Source organism: Paralichthys olivaceus, chromosome 19 (genome assembly GCF_024713975.1).
Source record: "Paralichthys olivaceus isolate ysfri-2021 chromosome 19, ASM2471397v2, whole genome shotgun sequence".
NCBI lineage: Eukaryota > Metazoa > Chordata > Actinopteri > Pleuronectiformes > Paralichthyidae > Paralichthys > Paralichthys olivaceus.
Genome location: NC_091111.1, coordinates 1,666,827 through 1,684,228, shown reverse-complemented (window position 1 = coordinate 1,684,228; position 17,402 = coordinate 1,666,827). Strand labels below are relative to the sequence as shown.

The following is a 17,402-nucleotide window of genomic DNA, read 5'->3' as shown; positions in this document are numbered from 1 at the left end:
AGACGAATAGCAGAGCTGCAATGGTAGCACATCAAAACCACTTTGACCATGGGAACATGGAGCAGATATACTCTGTGTGTGTGTGTGTGTGTGTGTGTGTGTGTGTGTGTGTGTGTGTGTGAAGCAGGTGGCTGCAATGCCATGATATTGGCAGTGTCAATAACCTTCATAACCATTCCACTTGAGCATAATTGTCGTCATAGATAAAAGATCTCCATGCAAACTCATTGACATTTTTCACGTTGTTTCCCATCATGCCCTGTCTCACTTGTGTTGATCTTGAGCAGTTCAAACCAAGTCAAATGAACTGTTCAGTCTGTGGAGGCCTAATCCAACCAATGACAGAACATTTTCATGTACTAGACCCCCACAAACACAAACCAGCAGCATCCACAGCTTTTCCACATGGGTGGCTGCCGTTGCAGGGCAAACAGTTGCATCACAGCAGAGGATCCACTTGCAGTGTCATTACCTCTACGCTCCAGCAATCAGTGAAGCCGCGGAGACAGATTAAATTAGATTAGCAGGGCTGAGCTTTAAAGTCAAATCAGCAGCTAATGAGTTCTACCATATTTGGCAGCAGAGGCGGCATAGAAAGGGCAGTTTGGAGATGCACCATGCAGTTAACCCCAGCCCTCCTGCCACACAGTGACTGCACTTTATAATTCTGCTGTCAGTCAAAGAGCTGGCAGCAACTGTAGAGTGTGTCCACTACTGCTGGAGATTTGTCCTGCAGATGAAAGAAACCATGTAGCATGTCAAAAATGCCCTGTCTGGTTTAGTTTGCAGCTCTGTTATCTCACCTTCACACACTTTACAAACCACTTATTGTGATCTACTGTAGAAGGTACTGTATGTAAAGGCATGTTCATTTACAAGAGGCAGCACTACTGAAAACACAAAAGCAGAATTTATGGTTGTCTATTTCTGTTCACTACTTCAGTCGCACATTTTTTTAATTGCCTGATATGCTAAGTCTTGTTTGTTTTGGAGTTCCATAAATGAGAGCTTCAGCTAAATGATATAACAGGTGAAGCAGTCTGGAGTCACTTTTCACTCCCGAATTGTTTTCTTCTTCTTTATTTCTTTTTGCCTGAAGAAGCACACATGCCAGATGGCATTGGGGGGTTATATTTTTTTTAGCCTACATTCCTAAGTGTCCTACATTTACAGAACAGAATCTCCACATTTACACCTGGAGAAGTGAATGGCTTTCTAACCTCCACCCATCTGCTGGAGAGGCAGAAAAAAATACTACTTAGCAGTGAAATGGGGCCATCATCCAGATGTTTGATTAAAGCTGGCTGCGTTTTGCAGCAACCTGTTGTTTAGATGAAATATTATATTCACAATGCTGACATCTTTCTGTGACTTTTTTTCCACCTGGTAAAACCTCTGTTTAGATATATATAACCTCTTCCTTATATATATAACCTCTTCCTTATTGCTTATCACACTGTCATTTAGTATTACTACGGTAATGGGTTGAAAAACGCTGTACTGACCAAAGTTAAGGCTGACGGTCCCTTGGCGTCACCCCAAAGCATTCTGGGGGAAAGGAAATTGCAAGACCTGTTTTCTTGAAGAAGCGTGAATGACGGCAGTTGGAACATGCTGTGGATATTCATATTTTATTGAATGGGACGATGAATAATTGAGCATCTCTGTATCCCTGCAGGGCCTCTGTTTTGGCGTCACACAAAGCAATGTGGAGGAAATAAAGATCCTGATACGCTGAAAACAAGAGGTATGACTCTCACACACTCCACTGGACTTGTGTACACACATGTGTAACTTCACACAAACACGCTCGTAGATGAACTCAGGCGTGTTTTCTCACCTCACCATTTGAGAACAACCTCATGCACTGTGCATGATGACAGCAGATGGATGGATGGTAAAGCTCATTCTGGAGAATTTTCCTTGTCTTTAGATGCATGTGGGTGACAAGGATTGCAGAGCAAGCACATGCACATTCTGTACATTAAACCATGCACAGATGCCCACCAGCTGGCAGCCACTAGCTGAGATTGTGTGCCAGAGGCAGGTCTGCTGTCCCGAGTACATCCACATACCTGTAGTGCATTAGCGTGGTCGGTGTATTCTATAGGGTGCACCATGTGTACAGCTCCTTCATAAGAGGAAGGTATAGAAAGTGCCACCTTGTGTGTCTTTTATCACTGAAGCAGCACTGTTATGTTTTAGATTGACTCGCAGCACAGCCAGTTCCCATCACAACCCCTTCTCAGCTGCGACTCAATCACCACTGTATCTGATTTCTCATGTTTCTCATCTTTTTTCTGCCTTATCACATGCAGCATATTTCCCGGCTAAAGATGTAGCAAATGAAACATGTTTCAGTTATTTCCTAATCCAAGTGTTTGCATGCTGGATCCTCGCTGGGTTAGACTGGAACATGATGGCACTGATGTCAGATTAGTCACAGCTAGCAGCTTTGTGTTCTTTGACTCTACAAGGCAGAGTGCAGTGACACAGTTCAGGACTATGGCAGCGCTTCACAGGTCTAAGATCTGCCTGCTTCCAGGTACATCATTTGCAAAGAGGTGCTCTTTAACACCACTCACTGATTATATAAAGAAGGGCTGATACTGTGGTAGGAACATGATGTCCTTTTCATTTGACTGAGAGTGCAGTGGTACACACAATACTTGTGGTTTGCATAGTTTGGTAACTGACAACAACAGCAGACAGACTTATATTGTGAAGGCAAGACTTATAGGACATTCTAAACACAGATGCTGTCATGACTCTTAATGTCATTAAATTGAGCAATCAATATTGACTTCATAATGATTAGTTAAAACTAAAGATCTTGTCTGTTGCCTCTATTTGGGATTTTGGGGTGGATGCATTCAGCATCACTCTCCATAAGAACAAAAAATCTTTATCTTTTAGAAGAATGTTGTTCATCCCTTTCTTAGAGTCCCATAAACAGTAGGTATCTATTAAATGAGCATGGAGGTTCATGCCCAGCCTTGAGAACACAAATACTTTGCCAGGAATTCTTACTAAGACACTAAATGTTGTTTTTTCACCTCATTTATCTTCCATTTCCACAATGAAAACAAGAATTTCTGATACTAAACCCATTTCTGCCAAACCGCTTTCTACCAGACCTTATCATATTTTTAGTTTCCTGAGCGGTTTCTATGGAGCGCAGCCCACATCAAGAACCTTCTGTTCTACACAGCTTCTCTTGTGCGACCTGTTGTGAAGCCTAATAGATGAGCGTGTCCGGCCTGGTCAGAGGCGTCTCAGTCTGTAGCTTCCTCTTTTTCAGTGTGAGCGGAACATCCAGCATTCTGATAAAGAAGACACATTGTGAGAGGTCCAGCACAGCAATCAACAAACAAGTATAAATGGAGCATTTTTGGGGGGTAGATTTCATCAATGGTTTGGTGCAAACAGGCTAAACAAGGGAGGTCTTCCTGGAAACTGGAGTCAGCTGAGGATCTGACATTCATAGCAAGAGTGTTCATCTTGCACGCTCAGTCATCACGGCGCTAATAGCTCCTTTATTATGTGTGCTACAGTTCCCTACAGTGCCTCTGCGTGTTACACTGCTCGACAATAGAGCCAGCAGAGCGGGCTTGTTGCAGTGCAGAATCGCAGTTTTGTGTGTGACTCAGCATTATTTCGGAAGAGCCATAGTACATTGTGGACATTGGACGCAACAAAATTAGTACACAAGACAAATTGCAGAGCTGCAATGGTAGCACATCAAAACCACTTTGATGGAGCAGATATACTGTGTGTGTGTGTGTGTGTGTGTGTGTGTGTGCCTCAGTGCTCATGCTGGGTGGGTGGCATTGTAAGCTGGTGAGAAATGGAAAATGAGACACTGGTTCCAATCGTGTGTTCATGCTTCTTGCTTGTGAAAGAAGAGCTAAACTACACTGAGATAATTATCCAGACATTGATATTCATTGCTACAATAATTTGCAGCCATGAAACAAACACTTGTGTTTGCCCATTTGCATCATCACAGCTCCAAAGCTCTCCTCCTCCCTTCTTGTTGCATCCAGGATAATGAGCAACTGTGCACTGAAATGTCAGCTTTGCCATCAGACTGTGGCTTCATTGTGGTTTCCAGTTTTCCTGGTGGTAGGGAGATGCAGTCAGTAATTACACAAGGTGCCTTCAATGAACGTAGTTAAGCTACACTCCATTATATTGACACATCTGGTGGCATTGCTTTTCCGTCCTCTGCCTAATCCAGATCACCATAGGCGCGTCCCACCACAGTTCCCACAGGATGACCTATACATGTCAGCTCTCCATGCTTTTTACAAATACTGTGATAGACTACACTCTTTAATGAGTAGTGAGTGATTCTACTGTATATAGACCAGCATATATTGAGTTGTGATCACCATTTTGTAGTGCTGTATGGTTAAGAGAATAGAAAAAAAAGAGCTAAACGTGAATAGGACAGATCAACTGAGAATAGAACTTGCAAAACTGTGTGACAAATTAATGAAACCCTTCAAATCTGGCTTAACAAAAGGCAGAAGCAATCAGAAAAACCTGAAATTAAAAAAAAGTTGTGTGAGTAGAGAGTAGTGTTAGGCTTGGTTACTGAGTTGGACCCCAAAGCAGACGCGGACTGGTGGTTTGCGGTTTTAACAGAGTTTATTTATACGAACACAAACAGGAGCAGGCTGGGGTGGCAGGGTGCAGGCTGGCTCGAAGATCCAGGGTGAGACGAGGATGAATGGAGGAGCAGCGAGGCGCACGGAAAGGCTGGGTAGAAGGAAGGAGATACGAGTTGTTAGTGAATATCCATGAAACGAACACGGGAGTCGAGGACATCGATAGCACATGAAGATACCGGACGGGACGGAATAATCTGGCACAGGAGTGGAGTCAGGACCAGGCTTTTATTGTGGGGATGATGAGGTGATAGAGATCAGGTGCGCCTCGTCGCTGCAGCCAGGAACCAGCCACGCCCCCTTGCCACACACACAACCTGCACTGAGAAAAACAGAAAAGGGGAGGGGGAGAGACACCACAACAAAACACCAAACAGAAATCACCACAGTACCCCCCCCTCAAGAACCGCCTCTTGGCGGTCTACCAGGCTTGTCCGGGAAACGAGTGTAAAAGTCAGTGAGGATAGTGGGGTCAAGAATAAAAGCACGGGAGACCCATTGACGTTCCTCCGGCCCATACCCCACCCAATCCACCAGATATTGGTAGCCCCGCCCTCGCCGACGTACATCCAAAACCGCCCTTACCGTGTAGGCCGGATGGTTGTCTATTACCAGGGTGGGTGGAGGGGGCTCGGCCGGAGGGCTTAGAGGGCTAGAGGACACTGGCTTGAGGAGAGAGACGTGGAAAGCAGGGTGGATCCTTAATGAAGGGGGAAGCTTGAGTCTCACCACACATGGGTTAATGACCCGATCGACCTCATACGGTCCAATGTACCTGGGGGTCAACTTTCGGGACTCCGTCTGGAGGGGTAGATCCCGCGACGACAACCAGACCTTTTGACCTGGCAGGTACACAGGAGCAGGGGTGCGATGTCGATCGGCCAATCGCTGATTGCGGGCGGTGGTGCGGATGAGTGCTGCCCGAGCCTCGCGCCAGACCCGACGAGCGCGTCGGAGGTGTGCCTGGACGGATGGAACTGCCACGTCAGTCTCCTGGGCTGGGAAGAGTGGAGGCTGGAAGCCATTGGCGGCCATGAAGGGAGACATCCCTGTGGCAGAGCAGACCAGGGAGTTGTGGGCATATTCGACCCAGGGAAGGTGGATGGCCCAGGAAGCCGGGTGTTGTGCTGTCACGCAGCGCAGGGCCGCCCCCAGATCCTGATTGGCCCGTTCTGTCTGGCCGTTGGTCTGCGGATGGTATCCTGACGATAGGCTGGCCGACGCCCCCAACGCCTGGCAAAACGCCTTCCAGGTCCTGGCTGAGAACTGTGGCCCCCTGTCCGACACGATGTCCATGGGGATGCCATGTATCCGGAACACATGAGTGACCAGTAGGTTGGCGGTCTCGAGGGCGGATGGAAGCTTCGAGAGCGGAATAAAATGAGCCGATTTGGAAAATCGGTCAACTATGGTCAGGATAACGGTGTTCCCTTCAGAGGGGGGTAGGCCTGTGATAAAATCCACCGCTATATGCGACCAGGGGCGGTGAGGGACGGGCAGGGGGCGCAGCAATCCCGCAGGAGCCTGATGGGACGCCTTGCTCCGGGCGCAGACAGAACAGGCGGCGACAAACGCCTTGGTATCCGCCACCATGGAGGGCCACCAGAAGCGTTGCTGCAGCAGGTTCAGGGTACGGCGACATCCAGGATGACAGGAGATCCGGGACGAATGTCCCCACTGAAGGACTGGGGATCTGACAGACGGGGGAACAAACAACCTGTTGGGTGGACATCCTTCTGGGACAGGCTGATCCCTCTGGGCCCCCTGGACCACACCTTCAATCTCCCAACCTGCTGCTCCCACCACACAGGAAGATGGTAGTATGGTGCTCCCAGACGTGTCCTCAACCGGAGGGGCAAACTGACGTGACAGGGCATCAGGCTTTATGTTCCTCGACCCCGGACGGTAGGTGAGGGTAAAGTTGAACCGCCCGAGGAACAACGCCCACCGAGCCTGGCGCGAGTTGAGCCTGCGGGCAGTGCGCAGGTAGGACAGGTTCTTATGGTCAGACCAAACAATAAACGGGTGAGTAGAACCCTCAAGCCAGTGCCTCCATTCCTGCAGGGCCAGGACGACCGCCAACAGCTCCCGGTTCCCCACATCGTAGTTCTTTTCCGCCGGGGAGAGCTGGCGGGAGAAAAAGGCACAAGGGTGCTGCTTCAGGTCCGTGGTGGTGCGCTGAGAGAGCACGGCCCCCACCCCGGAGTCGGAAGCATCCACCTCCACAATGAACTGGAGAGCAGGATCCGGGTGAATTAATACAGGAGCAGAGGAAAATAGTACTTTGAGTCTGGAGAACGCCACCTCGGCTGCCTGTGACCACACAAAAGGAACCTTAACCGATGTGAGCCTGGTGAGGGGTGTAGCAACTCTGCTGTAGTCTCGGATGAACCTACGGTAAAAATTGGCAAACCCGAGAAATCTCTGTAGTTGCTTCCTTGATGTAGGAGTGGGCCATTCGGCCACTGCCTTAACCTTGGCAGGGTCGGTCTTGATTTGCCCCTTCTCCACAATAAATCCCAAGAAGCTCACAGAGGATACATGAAAGTTACATTTCTCCGCTTTAACATATAGTCTGTTTTCTAGGAGTCTTTTCAATACCATGTTCACGTGTTGAATGTGCTCCTGAGTGGTACGTGAAAAAATCAAAATGTCATCAAGGTATACAAACACAAAACTGTTGAGCATATCTCTCAACACATCATTAATGAGAGTCTGAAACACGGCAGGGGCATTAGTGAGGCCGAAAGGCATAACCATATATTCAAAGTGTCCCAGGGGAGTGTTAAACCCCGTCTTCCACTCGTCCCCTTCTCTAATTCTCACTAAGTGGTAAGCGTTGCGAAGGTCCAACTTGGAGAATATAGTGGCCTTATGCAGGGGACCGAAGGCAGAGTCAATGAGTGGGAGGGGATATTTGTTCTTGACCGTGATATCATTGAGGCCCCTAAAATCAATGCACGGGCGAAGTGATTTGTCCTTCTTCTCCACAAAAAAAAACCCTGCCCCCAATGGTGAAGAAGAAGGACGAATAAGTCCTGTAGCCAATGAGTCTGTGATATAGGTCTCCATGGCCTCTCTCTCTGGTCTAGATAAATTATACATTTTACTGGAAGGAAAAGGGGCGCCAGGTAGCAGATCTATACTGCAGTCATAAGGTCTATGGGGAGGAAGAGCTACTGCTAACTCCTTACTGAATACCTCCTGGAGGTGATGGTATTCGGCAGGAACCAAACTGAGATCCACTGGCGTGGGCGGAGAAGGTGCGGTAGTCAGAGTGGAAGGAAAGGCGGAGTGTAGACAGTGAGAGTGACAAAATGAACTCCAATTAGTGATGGAGGAGGAGGACCAGTCAATGTGAGGATTGTGAAGTTTTAACCAAGGGAGACCTAACACTACTGGGGAAACCGGAGATGGGATAACATAAAAAGATATAGCTTCATGATGATTTCCGGAGAGCTGAAGAGAAATGGGAATAGTGCGATGAGTAACTTTAGCTAGGAGTCTACCATCCAGGGCGAACACCCTCTTAGGCTGCGGCAGGAGCTGAGAGGGAATTTTGGACTGGGTAACCAGTTCGGAGTCAATAAAATTGTCATCTGCCCCAGAATCAACTAAAATAGACAACGGAAGGGAGGTCTGATCCCAAGACACAGTACCTTGCAGAGTCAGGCGAGGAGGAGACGAAACAACAGCAGAATGGCTCACCAGTGCTCCTCTTGTGGCTGGTGAGCCCCCCCTTTTGGCCGAGATGGGCAGAGCGTAATCCGATGACCGTCCAGGCCACAGTAAAGGCAGAGTCCAAGGAGATGGCGACGTTGACGCTCCGTAGGTGTGAGTCTCATCCTCCCCAGGTGCATAGGTTCCTCGATGTCGAGGAGAGCAGGTGTAGATCCAGGAGGAATCCTGTTCGAGGAGGACGTCGGCAGCGGAGAGGGCGCAAGCCCCCGATGGTGAGGGCTCATTGTCCGCATCACGGGAGGGGTATGGCTCGCCCTACCGGATCTCTCCCTGCGCCGCTCGCGGAGACGATTATCTAAACGTGTAGCTAATGAAAACAACTCATCTAGAGAGGTCGTCTCGTCACGAGCGGCCAACTCATCCCTCAGCTCGTCCCTTAATCCCCGGAGAAAAACCCCCTGAAGCGCTTGCTCATCCCAGCCACTATCGATCGCTAGAATGCGGAAGTCGATCGAGTGGTCCGCCACGGATTTCTCTCCCTGACGAAGAGAAAGGAGCCGGCTACTGGCCTCCTTACTACGCAGAGGATGGTCAAAAACTTTTAGGAATTCCTCGGTGAACGAGGAAAAAGAAAAACAAATCGGCGAATTGCTGCGGGAAATGGCAACAGCCCAAGCCGCGGCTCTCTCCGACAACAAACTCATGACGAAGGCAATCCGCGACTTGTCTGTGGAGTATGTTAACGGCTGCTGGTCGAATACGAGGCTGCACTGATGGAGGAATTGTCTACCTGAGCCTAACTGCCCTGCAAACCTGGCGGGTGTGGGGATGAACGGTTCCCGGGGCTGTGTGGGAAGAGCGACCGGAGAAGCTGCTGGTGGAGATGCTGGAACTGGAGCGGGAGCGGGAGCGAGCGCCGGAGTCGTCAGCGTGGAGAGGTGAGTAGTGAGCTGTTCCATGCGGCCACCGATCAGTGCCACGTTGGAGGTAAGGTTCTGTAGAGTCTCCATTACCTCGTTCAGGGCTCTCTCGTGCTGCCCAACACGAGTTCCTTGGGACGAGAGAGCTTGTCTGAGTTTTTCCGCATCCGCGGGGTCCATTTTTGGCCAGATTATTCTGTTAGGCTTGGTTACTGAGTTGGACCCCAAAGCAGACGCGGACTGGTGGTTTGCGGTTTTAACAGAGTTTATTTATACGAACACAAACAGGAGCAGGCTGGGGTGGCAGGGTGCAGGCTGGCTCGAAGATCCAGGGTGAGACGAGGATGAATGGAGGAGCAGCGAGGCGCACGGAAAGGCTGGGTAGAAGGAAGGAGATACGAGTTGTTAGTGAATATCCATGAAACGAACACGGGAGTCGAGGACATCGATAGCACATGAAGATACCGGACGGGACGGAATAATCTGGCACAGGAGTGGAGTCAGGACCAGGCTTTTATTGTGGGGATGATGAGGTGATAGAGATCAGGTGCGCCTCGTCGCTGCAGCCAGGAACCAGCCACGCCCCCTTGCCACACACACAACCTGCACTGAGAAAAACAGAAAAGGGGAGGGGGAGAGACACCACAACAAAACACCAAACAGAAATCACCACAAGTAGTCCACTAACCAAAGGTCTGCAATTGGGCTCCCCCATTCCACGTGCCTTGGGCAAGATACTGAACCCTCCAGCTGTGATGAGCTCAATGTAGCTCTTAATCTTTCTAGACAGTTAGTAGGTAGGAGTGAAGCAGTGAGTGATTTCCGACACAACCCGTGTACTGGGATCTGTTAGCATTACTGCCAGTGAACAAGTTCTACAATTGCTCATTAGTAATGATGTTTGAAATGGTTTTATATATATATATATATATATATGCATATATATTATAACTTGTATTCACCTTTTACTTTGCTGTCAAATCACTTAGTAAACTCTGTCTTTAAAGGTGATATATAAATAAAATGTGTTATTATTGTTATTATTTTGGCCAGTTCTCCCTTTTTCAAAGGTTTTAGGCATCTAGTTTGGATGTTTAGGGTGAGGGGCTAGGGAATGTAGGGTGAGGGTTATGTAAATGGCATTAGGGTTAGGGTTACTCATGTAAATGAGTGTCCTTACTAAGATATAAGTTCAAATGTGTGTGTGTGTGTGTCTCAACAATTCTCCTCCCCCCTGCAAGTCCACATTTCTTAGGTTTAAGGTGTAAGTGCATTTTATGTCGCCATATGTCACAAAGCAGAAATCTTTACAAAAACAGACCAGACTGAGCTCCCTGTCTATATGTATGCAGATAAAATGTCAAGGCTGCCATATGGCCAAGGAGAAGATGACATAACAGGGATTTATATTAGCCAGTTTGAAAAAGTAGAGGTGGGAACAGCAGCAGCTATAGCTCCTCATTGACAAGCCTTTAGAGTTACTGCCCAGCCTGCTGAGAGTCTTGACAGGTATATTGTCACAGAAGCTTCAAGAAGCTGTGGCTATACCAGGCCTCCCAATGGCTTCACACTCGGATGGGCTTATTATGAACACGGCTGCACACAGGCTAACAATGAAGTCTTTCACTTTAACGTGGCAGCACTGAAAACCTCACGCAGACACATTTCTGCATTGCAAATTAGCCTAATCTTAGCCCACCCAGGCAAGATGGCCATCGATCCCACAAAGACAACCCCATAAATCCCATCAGGTTTAGAAATCACTTCACAGAGCTTCATTTGTTTAAATCCATCGTGAGGCTTTGATTGCTCAATGCTCTCAGTGTTCCTGCTCACCTATGTCATTATGTGTTATTTACTCATGTACTGACTGAAGGTTGTCAAGTGGTCCAGTGCTGTTAAATGGTGCCAACACCAACACTAAGAAAAGAGCGCTTTTGATGTTGCACTGCAGGCTTCCTCTGCTCTGGGCAGTGTGGACTGTCAATAACGCAGTTTCCATCAGTGCTCCACATGTTGGAAGTTTAGTGGCGACGTGGTTTTAATTATAATGGGGGGGCTGTTGGGCTGTGGCCATATGCAGGCCTTAGGTCCCCAGGGACTAAGCCAGGGGCTTAATGAGCAGCCCCACAGGAATTAGTGCTACTTTAACCTCAGTGTTCAGACTGCTGGAAGAGGCCCACTGCTCATCTGATTTACTGCCACTGATGGGTGGAAGTGGAGGTGCAGCAAAGGAGGGTGGGACCTCCACAAGTCTGTTAACAGACATGTTAACCTTCTTCTTCCTAACATGAAAGTATCACAGTTATTTCCACCGATATAATAGCAGTTTCACTACTGATAACAACACTCTACTCTTTTAATACCTTACTTTATATTTATATTGGAAACAAAATGAAGAAATAGATTCAATATTCACATTTTTCTACAAAACTTCTATTTAATTTAGCAAAAGAAGCTTGAGTTCACACATAAGCAGCTGTATAAAAACATCATTCTGATTGAAATCAGGATCTGTTTAAACTATAAGATTACGAATGATGTCAATAACAAATGGCAGCTGATGATTTACACAGAACATTTGTTATTTGAAGTGATCACAGCGTGCACATGCACCGGATGTCACAGACCGAGTTTCAATAGTCATTCACTGTTTCAGCAAAATAATATTTCAACCTTACACAGTCTTCTTACAGCATGATGCTGCACTGTGGAGTATAAACAACAGCAACACCTCTCCTGGTCATAAAAGCCGACGTGTTCTCAGCGTCTCAGCATCTTTTGTTGGCAGGTCATGAAGCTCGCTCTGAGCTCTGCCCGAGGTTCACATGAAATCAAGTCATGTTTTTGATCAGTGCAGTGACTGTGTCATCATTATTACTGTTGTTTTTATTTCAAAGAAGCTGCTCGTTTTGAATTTTGCTGTTGTTTTACACACACATGCCCCTAAATACATTTCACAGTTTGCTCTCATACTCAGGTCCTCTTTGTGTGATTTAATCACAGAACAGTCACATCCACGCTGTAATGTTTTTTATTTCCTCCCAAAGCCTGTGATGTGAAGACCAAGTTCTGCGACTGAATATTGGAGAGTTTTTTTATTTGCACCCCAACAATAAGAGCCACAAGATAGAGGCACAGAAACAGTGGTGATATTATGTTACTGATGTGAGCTAAGGTCAGGAGCAGACAGAACAAACCACCACAACAATGACAGCATACCATCCATGGCAGCGCCTCACATCCATGACATGATCTCAACAGTCTCAGCATGGTGACCTATGTCAGCATGTAATTTGTTTGCACTGTGCAAATTCAGAAGCTCTAGTGCTCATTGCACTGTAAACATTACCTAGACAATTTGAAGATAATAGCTTCAGTGAATGGCTTCTTAAAGGTACAGTGTGTAGAATTTTGTCATAGTGTTGAAATTGCATGTTGCAGCTTAACACCCCTCACCTCACCCTCTCCTTCCAAACATGAAAAAGAAACTGTGGTAGCCTTCATTTTTCATTAAAATTCAAAAAGTGTTTAGTTTGTCCAGTCTGGACTAATGTAAAAAACATGGCGGCCTCCGTAGAGAGGGTCCCCTCGATGTAAATATAAAGTATTTGAATATAAAGGGCCTTTTCTGGGGTAAAGAAAACTACAATTCATACAATTTAGATGAAATGAACTAGTGAAAACATCATGAGGATTATTCTACATTAAATTTCTGCCAATAGTTCCCTTTCACCTAAATCTTACACACTGGACCTTTAATCTACCATGGATTTTTAAATAACACATTCACGACTACACAGGAAACAACACAGGAAGAAGGATGTGGGGCAGAGAGTCTGTATTGATTAGCTTCACATTTCCTGTCATATTCATTCTGAAATTAATATCTAGGCTCAGAAAGTCCCTGCATGCAGGTGCTGTAGACTATGTGAGCACTATCTAATCTGACAGGCTCCCATTATGCCATTACTGTTATATCAACGTCATAGCCCTCGTCAAACATTATCTGTTGATTGATCTTACTGGAGCCCACCCGCCATATTGTACTGTAGCCTCAATACAAATCAAGGAAACACAACAGGAGGGCAAATTGCATCAGGCCTGCCTCCCTCATATAAAATGACTGTGGTCCAGGATGTAGAAGAATACACAGTTTTGGTGTCTGTGATACTTAGCACATAATGCTTCCATCACACAAGGCGCATGGATTTTTAAAGTTGTAACAGTATCTGTGTTTCATGTATAAAGCTATTTCTAGATGTATTGACTGGAGCTGCTTGTGCTCGATGTCGCCCCACCTAAGGACAGATGAGGCCTCTCCAGAGAGCGAGCTTAGCAGCAGCAGCAGGGTTGACAGGCTGTGTTCGTTTCCACGTGGCTTCACATGATTGAACTATGATTGATGGTCAATCAATCACACAGGAAGCCCCTGCAGCCCATCACTCAGCCTGCCCTCAAACCAGCAGAACTGACCCTGCTCCTCCTGTACCACCACTGTCCCAGCTGTCAGTTATCTCCAATGATGGATTCTGCTCTAGTTACACTTTCACCAGGTTGTTGTAGTTGTTGACAGTTGGTCTACACTTTGATTTAATTGATACACCCCCCCCCATCAGCCCTGTCAATTGCTAGAAGATTACTTCTTATCGTCTCGGCCTCCGCAGTGAGAGCATGGGCAGGGTGCATGCAGGCAGGCAGGCCAGTATGTGACAAATACACCTGCAAATTCAGTCTGAATGAATTGATGGGTCGTGTTTATTACAGCCATGCAAGGGCCACCCACCGTTTTTATCATTTTCTTATCAGACAAGTTTATTTATTGCTGGAGCTGAAGAGGATTTCAACAAATATGACAAAAAGTATTTCAGAAACAACTTACCAACCCTGCTCAGACCTACGTGCTGACCCCTGAAACTGACTCTCAATCCTCTCATCAAACTCTCAGTCTGAATAAACTTTATTGATTTATTGAGAAAAGAATTCTGCAAAACAATAACATGATATGCTCATATTGACCCAAACTGCAGGTCAGTAAACAGCAACACTAATTAATCTTCAAGGCCTATATACTGCATGCCTGTATTTATGTGATTTACTTTTCATGCCTTTTATTTCAGGGATAGATTTGAAATCATATCTGTCAATTTATAACATTGCTATTATTTTTCGCTCATTGTGTTTGCATTGGGTTTGTGTACTCATGTATATCATCCATATAAACCATTTGAAGACAAAGAATGATGAGCCTTAAAGATTATCCCCCAGCCGGAACACAGTCTTGTTCGGAGATGCTGAGCCGTGGGGGCGTTTCAGAGTCTGGGTGCTGTCTAGACGCTGCTGCCTCTCTGTGCAGGAACGTGCTGTGCTGAGCCAGGCAGCTGCACACACTGACTTGGGGAGTCACAGCTGGATCACGCTGTCTCCTTAGAGGCACATTGTATTCTCATATCAGAGGTCAGCCACTCACACGTGCACACACTGTTATTATAACATACATGTGCATTTTTATCTTTGTTGATACATTTTTGAAGCAGTTGTGTCAAAGACTGCATAATGTGTCAATGTCAACACTCGCTACCAAAATGTGTCCTCGTCCTGCATCATTCACAGTCTCTTAAATCATGGTGGCTACTGCGTCACTTTCACTCTCCAGACTCCAGTCTGGCTTGCAAGCAGAGCAGGGACCCATAGCACTCACTCTGCTCTGGAATGTGGTAACCTGGCAACGCGGCTATAGAGACACATCACTGCGTTGGATCGGTGATGGGCAACCGCGCCTCATCGGTAAACCCTGCTTCTGAGGGGCACGTGCGATGCCACCCTCTGAGCTTTATCAGCTGTCGGTCATGAACAGACATGTTTTGATGTTTTAATATCACAACTCCTCTGTTACTTTGTGAAATGGAAGATACCTTTTGGACTTTTCACATTTTTCGACAGGACGGTGCATGCGTTAAAAGGAGAACGGGGAAGACATACAGCAAAGGGCCGGGTTGGAACTGAACCTGCAGCCTTTTTAATTTGTGAAAGAGACTGAAATGAAAAATGTTTAAAAACAAGCGCAAGCCAGCAAAACATATGTGAAAGCATAGAGTGCTTAAGGTTAGAAGTGGTGGGTGGGGTCGCCCTGGTAGAGTAGTGATTAAGATTGTACACCACATAACCACAGCTTCCCTTTGCTCTATCTATTCTGCCATTGTCAGCCAGCATTACAGGTACAGGTACAGGAATTTAATTTGTCATCAAAAAAAAAAAGTCTGTGAATTTTCAAAGCAATGTTTTATATGATTTGGCCAAACATCATTTTATGATCATTCAAAGACTGCATTTTTGTTCTCAAAGTGTCAATATGAGCCAGAGCGCAGAGATTAATAAGGTAAATGTAAAACATGCAGTCTGTAACTGTGGTGCTTTCTTTTCATCTGCAAGGTGAGGGATGGTTCTTGGTTCTCAAGAACAGAACAGTGTGGCATCAAACTAATTTCCCCAGTCTGAAGGCCATGAAGAATGTATGTGGCTGTTGGGTATTAAAACATGCATCTGCTGTAAAGGGGAAGGCATAATGGCTCATGTGAATGGCTGTGTAGTTCAAAAGAAAGCTCCCTGCCTTTCTTCTCATGTTAGAGGCTGCCTGCACAGATGGGGTGGAGCAGGGAGGATGAGGAGCAGCATGAGCCAGAGTCAGACCCAGGCATCTTTGACTCCAGGTTGGCTGAGTCAAGGAAGTGAAACTAAAGATGATTTGCAGAGAGTTGGAGCGGGACACAGAGGCCTCCTTGGCCTATTCATAGAAGGACTGATCAACCTGGTTCGAAGGCACTTTATCAGCATGTCTGCCTTCCTGGAAGAAGTCAGCGGTTTCTCCACCATCAGGGGGCTGAACCATACTATTACACAGCTCTCGTACAACATTGTTCACAGTGAGGTGAATGGAAACTTTGAACATTTGAGGCTTTGAACCACATCCTGTACGCAGGCATAATGACGATGCTGAGATGTTTGTCTAACATGGAGGTTGAGCAGAGTGTTGCACTCCCTGCACATCTGCACATCTGCACATCTTTAGGCTGGTTCCACACCCATAACTTGAAATGCTTAGTTAGTGCAGCTTTTGTTGTTTTGTCTGTTTTGACCTTTGGTTTGTTTTTGTTATATTGGTGTAGTTCCTTTAGGCATGTAGGCCCTCAGGCATTGTTATTGGCAAACTGTGTCCTTCTACAGGCGGTTCTATGAGTAGAGAACAATCTGACACTAAGATGATGAGGACAGAAATATGTTCTAACAATTGTTTATTTCCTGTGGAGCATGCAGTAAGTGCTGCATCCGCCTCAGGATGTTCTCAGTAATCTGAGAGTGTCTTGAAAGTAGGCCTTTCCTGTACATTTCACTCTTAATAAGTTGAAAGGGACACTTTGATCTACATTGTTGATCTGTAAGCTGCTCTAGGACGGGCATTTGTCTCTCGCTGACTCACAGTACAATGGAACTAATGGTTCAAACTTGTATGATCCAAACGTCATAAATATTGGTAATATTAGTAATAATAATAGTATTTGTAATTGTGAATAGAATAGTAAATTATATCCCTGTATCTAATGAGTGTTACATCTTTCAAAGGACATGCAACACTTGATTCCACAGTACCTGACATAAGAGCATTTTCAGCTCTAAACTTATGTATATGGTTCTTTAATGTAATGAAGAAATTTAATGGGAACAGGTGACAGCGTTACAAGTCCTTAGGGAGATGTAAAATGTCTGTGTGCACATAATAAAAAAAAGGCCTCTTCTTTGCGCCCCGTGTGTGTTGTGGATTTCCAGCTGCAACAACAACAGCAAAAGTGCCGCAGGGCTCCATCATCAGTCATCGCTAGCTAGATAGGTGCGAAAATTAGCAGTTGGTTAATCAATATGAACAGCTCGCGGTGCTAATTTTCCAGTCAGGCACCATTAAACCAGAGCAGAGGAAGAGGCCATAACAAGATGGGTTCAAACCGGAAAGGAAATAACTGAGGACACACTGTATGAGAAGGGTGTAGTCTCCTCATCTCTCCACCCTGATCTGATTTCAGGTATGTCATCATATATTTGTTTATACATGTCTTATGTAACTTTTTGCTTTTAT

At 46.1% G+C, this 17,402-nt stretch overlaps 1 protein-coding gene across 9 annotated transcripts in view; it reads left to right on the top strand.

Moving 5' to 3' along the window:
* fynb (FYN proto-oncogene, Src family tyrosine kinase b) overlaps positions 1-17,402 on the top strand; it is a 70,553-nt gene that overhangs the window by 12,200 nt on the left and 40,951 nt on the right. For 7 of the 9 annotated variants that reach the window (XM_069514554.1, XM_020091862.2, XM_069514545.1 and 4 more), the window contains one exon: positions 1,679-1,747. The exons of the other annotated variants lie outside the window; for them this stretch is intronic. The gene's annotated coding sequence lies outside the window, so the exon portion shown is untranslated. The remainder of the gene's footprint in view (positions 1-1,678; positions 1,748-17,402) is intronic. 9 annotated transcript variants of the gene reach the window in all.